Source organism: Dermacentor silvarum, chromosome 8 (assembly GCF_013339745.2).
Source record: "Dermacentor silvarum isolate Dsil-2018 chromosome 8, BIME_Dsil_1.4, whole genome shotgun sequence".
Taxonomy (NCBI): Eukaryota; Metazoa; Arthropoda; class Arachnida; order Ixodida; family Ixodidae; genus Dermacentor; species Dermacentor silvarum.
In genome coordinates this window covers 117,560,878-117,569,289 of record NC_051161.1, presented here as the reverse complement: position 1 = coordinate 117,569,289, position 8,412 = coordinate 117,560,878, and the positions used below count along the sequence as shown (strand labels likewise).

Here is an 8,412-nt window from a genome sequence, read left to right as displayed (position 1 = left end):
AGAGAAGCTGCAACCTTTTGTCTTTCTTCCTATATCACATTTAACCAAATGGGACAGACGTTGTAACTGTTGCACATCGGTATTGCTGCAAGCGACACGTAAATGCTATCTAATCGCGCATGGCTGTTCCCTTGAAAGTGCGTGAAACGCACATCTCGCGTCCCTATCATGCAGTCAGCCACGTCCTCTAATTCGCATTCATTAATTATCTAGGCCAAGATATCCCTACTTCTATCGCTTTTTTGACCTCTATTTGACCTATCTCGAGCACTCAGAACACAATTAAAATCACCCAATAATACCATATGCTTATCAACAGCCATATACTCCTTTAACTTGACAAAAAATTGCGCCCGTTCTTCTAACGCATTTGGAGCATAAATACACACAACACACCATTCCAGTCCACTGAAAACAAAATTGCACAAAACTAATCTGCCAGATGGACAAGAAAAGAAGCCTTGCACTGTGAGACCCGGTAACTTCCTAATGAACAGTACACAACCAGCTGACGCCCCTATGGCGTGGCTCACTATTGCGTAATACCGCGACGTAAACCACTGCACCATGCTCCGGGTCTCCTCGTCACCATCCACTTAAGTTTGTCTCTTGCACTGCTAACACGTCAAAGTCATGGTCCACCAGTAGCCTACACACTTGGCTTTGCTTTCGCTTGGCGGCCAGACCTCGAACGTTTAGCGTAGCCAGTCTAAGCGTCGGGTTGGGAGCCATGGTTGTCTAGTGAAAAAATTGGCCCGGAGCATGGTGCTTACCTTTAGTGTCTAGCACTCCGCTAGACACCTCCAGAGCCACCCGGTGGACCGGTTCCACTGGAGAGCGGTGGTGGCTTGTTCTCGGTCTTTTTTTCTGCAGTGATGATGTTGGGACGTGGTCTGTAGCTGCTGCGCCTGCCCCCCGATGTCCCAGATGTCTTCGAAGGCGGCCCGTCCTCGCTACTTCCTTGGCGCGCTGCGTTGTCTGCAGCCTGTTCAAGAGGCCGTTTTGCCGAGACTCCAACGTTGCTGCAGGTTGCGTCAATCCTTGCCGACAGGTCTTACCCTGTCTGCATTGACACGCTTGCTTCTGCTGAGCTGCTAGTGATTTCTTGCTTGGTCTTGTCGGGTGTCTCTTTTACAACTCCTTCGGTATCCTTGTTAACCACTAGGGCCCCCTCCTCGACAGCAGGTGCAAGCGCACCCTCTGCCGCGCTTAGGGTTGCCTGGTCTCCTGCCCCTTTTGCCGCTTCCTCGGCGTCAACCGCATCCATCACCAACTGCGCGGGGTCGTCGCCCTCGGCCGGCCCGGTCGCAGAAGCGCACGTACGTATGCACTGGTCGTCTGAGCGACCAAACCTGCGGCATTGCGAGCACCGGGCGACCTTGCACTCCCGACGTACATGACCAGAGCCTTGGCAGCGCAAGCCCTACATTGGGCGGCCAGGCACGACAACAAGCGCCAGTTCACCAGCGACTCTGATTTGGTGTGGGATGTCTTCCAGCTTCACGCCGCTCTTGAGCTTGAGCAACACGGAACGGGTAGTCGTCCCCTTGTCGCTGATTCCGTGTACCCGCCATCGCTCTCGGGTGACCTGAACGACCTTTCCAAAGGCCGCCAGCGCCGTTCTTACATCTTCATCAGCCACACCATGTATTAGCCAATGAAGACGCAGCCGTACCTGCTGGTCTTGGGGGTGAACCACGATGCAGCGCCGCCCCTTTACCTTGAGCTCCTTGACGTCCAGCAGCCGTTTTGTGGCGTCGGCGTTGTTCATGGTCACCACCCAGACGTGGTTGATCTGGTAAGCCCCAAGGGCAAGCACCTCCGCAAGCAGTCCTGTTGGGCCGAGAGCGTTCCGAAAATCCTCCGCTCTGTAGGGTCTGGCTCGCACGTCACCGTGCAAAAACACGGTGTTCAGCACCACGCGTCCTTTTGGCAGGGGAGGCAAAATAATCTGATAGCCTGTGTCGTCTTCGCAGTTCACCCTGTTTCCGCGGCCAACTAGGGCCGCTGTCGCCGCTCCATTGGAGCCCATGACTCTGCTGACCGCTCAGCTCGGCGGCTGGAAGCAGAAAGTGCCGTTGAATACCCGCCTGTTGCGCATTCACCTCAATCGCGGGTATTGTCCTTTGCCCCATAAAAAGCTCAAAAGAAATGACGTAAGTCACCGGTGAGATTCGAACTCACGATCTCCTGTTTACTAGACAGGCGCTTTAACCAACTAAGCCACGGCACTTTTTTTTTTTCTTAATTGCCTGTTGCATAACAACATATATTCAGCGCCCAGGAATTCTCCGCCTCGAATTCAAAACAAAAAGGAGAGTACAATTCTAGGTGCAGGTGTACCTTGTCTATAAGTCTTTGTTTAAAAAAGTTTCATGGCTGCAAGCTGTTCAAAGGTTGGTAACCACTCGGGTGGTTCACTGAGTACTTTATAGACATTGCAAATAAACAAGATGTTTTCTATAAAATAGTCTCTCGCCTGTTTTGCGTGGACATATTCATTTCGCCAATTCATGTTCTGGTGAGGGAGTGACTTTGATGAAGCTTAGAGGGCCTTCCTAGTTTGGTTGCACCTGAACTTGTATAGCCCCACTAGCTCTCGGCGATATACTTTTTTTTTCTTGCCGGTGTCAGGCACCACTCCATGCCTGAAAATGTGGTGGACTGAACCTGGAAACGTTCAACACGCACACCATCTACAGTGAGGCTAGCTTAGCAGGACCATTTGAAGAATTATCAGACATTTCCTAGGATATTATTGCCCTTATTGAGGTTAGAAGAACTGCTGAGGCTTACACAGTGCTGACTAACGGTCACATCCTCTGCTACAGAGGTCTTCCAGATAAGAAAGAATCCGGGGTAGGATTTCTAGTGCATCACAACCTAGCGGGCAACATTGATGAATTCTACAGCATTAATGAGAGGGTAGCAGTCGTCGTAATAAAGCTCAGTAGGAGGTACAAATTGAAGGTAGTACAAGCCTATGCCCCAACCTCTAGTCACGATGATGGAGAAATAGAACAGTTTTATAAAGATGTTGAACTAGCAATGAGAAAGGTGCAAACTCAGTATAGTTTAGTCATGGGCGACTTCAATGCAAAAGTGGGAAAAAAGCAGGCTGGTGAGCAAGCAATTGGCAACTACGGCATCGATTCTAGGAATGTAAGAGGAGAGATGTAAGTAAAATTCGCGGAAAGGAATAGGCTCCGAATAATGAATACCTTCTTCAGGAAGCGCAGCAACAGGAAGTGGAGCCTGGAAAAGCCCTAATGGAGAAACAAGGAATGAAATAGATTTCATACTCTCTGCCGATCCAAGCATAGTGCTGGATGTAGAAGTGTTAGGTAAGGTTAAGTGCAGTGACCATAGGTTATTGAGGTCTAGGATTTCTCTCAATTTGAAGAGAGAGAGAGAGAGTGAAATTAGTCAAGAGGAAACAGGCCAACCTAGAGGCAGTGAGGGAAAAAAGCAGACCAATTCAGGCTGGCGCTTGCAAACAAATATGCAGCTTTAGAAAAGGAAGATAAAGACAACATAGAGGTAATGAATGAAACCGTAACTAGGTGGATCTCAGAAGCAGCAATTGAAGTAGGAGGTAGGGCACCAAGGCAACCAGTAGATAAGCTCTCCCAAGAAACAAAGGACCTAATAAAGAAACGACAGAAGATGAAAATGTCAAACTCAAGAGATCAGATAGAATTCGCTGAACTGTCAAAACTAATCAACAAGAAAAAAGTAAGGGATATTCGAAATTATAACGTGGGAAAGATTGAGGAAGCCGTAAAATATGGACGCAGCATTAAATAAGTAAGAAGAAAGCTTGGCGTAGGACAAGTCCAGATGTATGCACTGAAAGATAAGCATGGTAATATCATCAGCAATTTCGATGATATAGTAAAAGCAGCGGAAGAATTCTATACTGACCTGTACGGTGCCCAAAACAGCCAAGCTTCTTTCATTCAAAATAGTGATGAACCGGATACAGAGGCTCCTTCTATAACTAGCGCGGAAGTTAGAAGGGCCTTGAAAGACATGACCACGGGAAAAGCTGCTGGAGAAGATGGAATAACAGTAGATTTAATCAAAGATGGAGGAGATATCATGATTGAAAAGCTTGCGGCCCTTTATACGCAATGCCTCACAACTTCATGTGTACCAGAGAGCTGGAAGAACGCCAACATTATTCTAATCCATAAGAAGGGAGACGTTAAAGAACTGAAGAATTGTAGACCCATTAGCTTGCTTTCAGTATTGTGTAAAATATTCACCAAGATAATTTCCAATAGAATCAGGGCAACACTTGACTTCAGCCAACCAAGAGAACAGGCTGGCTTGAGGAAGGGATATTCTACTATGGAGCATATCCATGTCATAAATCAGGTAATCGAGAAATCTGAGGAGTACAATCAACCTCTCTACATGGCTTTCATAGATTATGAAAAGGCATTTGATTCAGCAGAGATACCAGCAGTCATAGAGGCATTGCGGAATCAAGGAGTACAGGAGGCATACGTGAATATCTTAGCAAACATCTACAAGGATTCCACAGCTACCTTGGTTCTCCACAAGAAAAGTAGAAAGTTACCTATCAAGAAAGGGGTCAGGCAAGGAGACACAATCTCTCCAATGCTATTCACTGCATGCTTAGAAGAAGTATTCAAGCTCTTAGACTGGGAAGGCTTAGGACTAGGAGTGAAGGTCAACGGCGAATATCTGAGCAGCCTTCGGTTTGCAGATGACATTGTCCTATTGAGCAACAATGGAGACGAATTAGAGCAAATGATTGAGGACCTTAATCGAGAAAGTGTAAGAATTGGGTTGAAGATGAATATGCAGAAGACAAAGATAATATTCAATATCCTGGCAAGGGAACAAGAATTCAGGATCGCCAGTCAGCCTCTAGAGTCTGTAAAGGAGTACGTTTATCTAGGTCAATTACTCACAGGGGACCCTGATCATGAGAAAGAAATTTACAGAAGAATAAAATTGGGTTGGAGTGCATACGGCAGGCATTACCAAATCCTGACTGGGAGCTTACCACTGTCGTTGAAAAGCAAAGTGTACAATCATTGCATTCTACCGGTGCTAACATATGGGGCAGAAACTTGGAGGTTAACAAAGAAGCTCGAGAACAAGGTAAGGACCGCACAAAGAGCGATGGAAGGAAAAATCTTAGGACTAACGTTAAGAGACAGGAAGAGAGCGGTGTGGATCAGAGAACAAACGGGGATAGCCGATATTCTTGTTGACATTAAGCGGAAGAAATGGAGCTGGGCAGGCCATGTAATGCGTAGGATGGATAACCGGTGGACCATTAGGGTTACAGAATGGATACCAAGAGAAGGGAAGCGCAGTCGAGGTCGGCAGAAAACCAGATGGGATGATGAAGTTAGGAAATTTGCAGGCGCAAGTTGGAATACGCTAGCGCAAGACAGGGGTAATTGGAGATCACAGGCTGATATAGGCTGATGATGATGATGATGATGATGATGATGATGATGATGATTCATTTCGCACCGCCATTCGTGTTTTCCACACGCTGTGCGAGCAGAGTAACATCACCATGTCACATGGCATGCCATCTGTCTCTTCAAAAGGTAAAAACCGGATTCCAAAAGGTGTTAATGGGAATTCTTTCTTACTGGTCCTTTGTAGAATGTCCCAATGGAAGACTGAGTCCCAGCACTCCAGAAAAATGTGCTCGATTGTTTCCGGTTTCTTACAGAAGTGGCAATTATCACTCCAGGGTAGAAAGATCCTTGTCACCTGCAGCCATGGCTTGACAGGAAGCGTGCCAGTGTGTAGCATGAAGCAAAGGGTTTTGTTGCTCTTACTGGCATTCATTTAACACGCTTCAACACGTTCTGCTTCTCGCCCCAGTGCACATATTGCAGGGTATATTGGCAGAGGACACATTATATTTATTAAATCTCGGCATAATCGCTTTCTTGCGACAGCACTAAGGTACTCCATAGAAAAGTGTGCTTTTACAAGACGGAAAGCACTTATTACTTCGAACAAAAAACCTCGGACAATTACTTTTGGTCTAGCACATGACGTCACTAAATATTCTGGCAGTGCGTCACGTGCTTGCGTCTGGATAACGCACCGCAAAAAACAATCGCTTTCGTCCCTCAAGAATATGAATCGCGACAATAATTGTTGTGAAAACAAATGCGATAACCCCGAACTTCCTCATTCCGGAGGCACCGGTGAGATTCAAACTCACGATCTCCTGTTTACTAGACAGGCGCTTTAACCAACTATTTTTTTATTACCGGTTTGCCACTTACAAACACACAACTCATACAAGGATACAATTATAATAAAAGACACGTGAGCCTTTTCATGGCTGGAGTGGGAAGTTAAAATGGCCTCAGAGAAGCCAGCTTATCAAGAACAGGTAACCAATCTGGTGGGTCACTTCATTTGGAGAACATCTCGTATGTACACACAGTGTTCAATGAAGTTTTGCACTGCCGATCGTGCCTTTATATCCGCATTCCTGACCACCATCCACGTTTTCCATGCACTGTGCACAACAGCATTAACATGTCACATGGCACGTCTTCTGTATCTATACGTGGCAAAAATCAGATTCCAAAGGGTGATATTGGCAACTCCTTCTTGACTGTCCGCTGAAGAATGTCCCACAGGAAAACAGCACCGTGACAGTCCAGAAAGATGTGCTCTATCGTTTCGGTCTTCTGACACATCAAACAGTGCAATCCCGATGGAACAAAGATACCTTTACTTTCAAGCCACGGCTTTACAGGGAGCGTGCCTCTGGGCAGTTGAAAAAAAAATGACGCTCTTACTGGCACTTTCCGAACTCGTTTTAAAACGTCACGTTCTTGTCCTAGTTGATAGATGGATCACTATAACGGTGTTGGCAAAAATACTAGATCATTGCATAATACAAGCAACTAGATACTTGTGTAATCGTTTACGCTCAAATGCGCCCAAGTATTCTAAGGAAAATCGCGGCTTCAGTACTTGATATGCTGAGACAATTTCGCTCCAGAAGCTACTCAGTGTTTCACGTGTCTCTGCTTTTGACGACACAGTATATTCCTGAATATCATTACACAGTCTAACGTGCATAACAGCACGCAAGAAAATATCTCTTTGGTCTCGCAAAAAGAAAAACCTTGAAACTATTTGTTTCAAAAACAAATGACAGAGACGAAGTCCTCCGTTTCGCACGAAAAGTAACAAGTTTGACCGACTGGTGTGTTCCCATGCAAAATTCCATATATAAGTGGCAAACACTCTGTGTAATTTCTGGACACAAATTCTGCTCATACTGAACTAACACTTGAAGTACATAAAACACTTTTGCCACAAAAAATACATTACAGACTGTTGCGCGTGAAAACATAGAAAACTTTGCCCTTCCCATTTTTCAGACTGGTCCTTCAGCCTGTCTATCTCTCCTGCCAAGTATTGTGTAATATTTCTATAATGCTGAAGAGGCACCCCCAAGTAACTAGCAGGAATACTTGTCCATCGCATATTTTCATACAGCTCCGGCGTATGCGTTGTCTCTGCAGAATATGGCAATATCATCTGCATATGCCAGTATCTTCACTTCACTAGTGTAAAAGGAATAACCATGCACCCTTTCATTTCTTAGAACTTTTAAACATAAGGGTTCCAAATAAAGTGCAAAAAGGAGAGATGAGCACGCGCACCCTTGTTTTATACCTGACAGCACTGGAATGTTTTCGCTTAAGGTGTTGTTGATTATAAGGTTTACAGCACACTCTTCATGCACCATTTTGATGCATTCAGTGATGGCACTTCCTACATTACAATGTTCTAATACTTAATGTAATATGTTATGAATAACCCTGTCAAATGCTTTCTGAAGATCCAGTTGTATCATAGCTATGTTATCACGATTCATGTCGCAGCATTCTAGGATAGTTCTAGCGGTGTGTATATTTGTGTAAATTGTCCTTCCTTTGATGCCACATGTCTGGTGAGGTAGTACGAGGTGTGTGATAACGCTCTGCAATCTCTTGGCTAGTACCTTTGTAAATATTTTATAGTTAGTTAATTAAATTGGTTTTACTGGCGCAAACGCTACTTAGGCTTTGCTGCGCCAGACACAGGGTATTAAAGTCAATGGTAAAAAAAGTAATACTTGCATTATTTAAAGTCTGTTCAAAAAGCCTACATCGTCCAAAAAATTCACTACATCTGCAAAAAGGACTAATATTTTATAGTCTACATACCTAAGGCTTATTGATCGATAGGCTTCAACAGACATCAATTTCCTGGGATTATCTGATTTTGGAATGAGTACTACTTGGCATTTTCTAAACGATAAAGGTGCGCTTTTTCGATCGTAGCACTCATCTATCACGCGATGTAACGCTTGTGCCAGTTCTTTCTTGAAGGTTTTGT

At 45.1% G+C, this 8,412-nt stretch overlaps 1 non-coding gene across 1 annotated transcript; it reads right to left on the bottom strand.

Annotated features, from left to right (window-relative positions):
* Positions 1–2,159: 2,159 nt before the first annotated feature.
* Trnat-agu (transfer RNA threonine (anticodon AGU)) lies at positions 2,160–2,232 on the bottom strand. The gene has a single exon. It is a non-coding gene; the product is annotated as a tRNA-Thr (tRNA).
* Between the last annotated feature and the right edge of the window lie 6,180 nt (positions 2,233–8,412).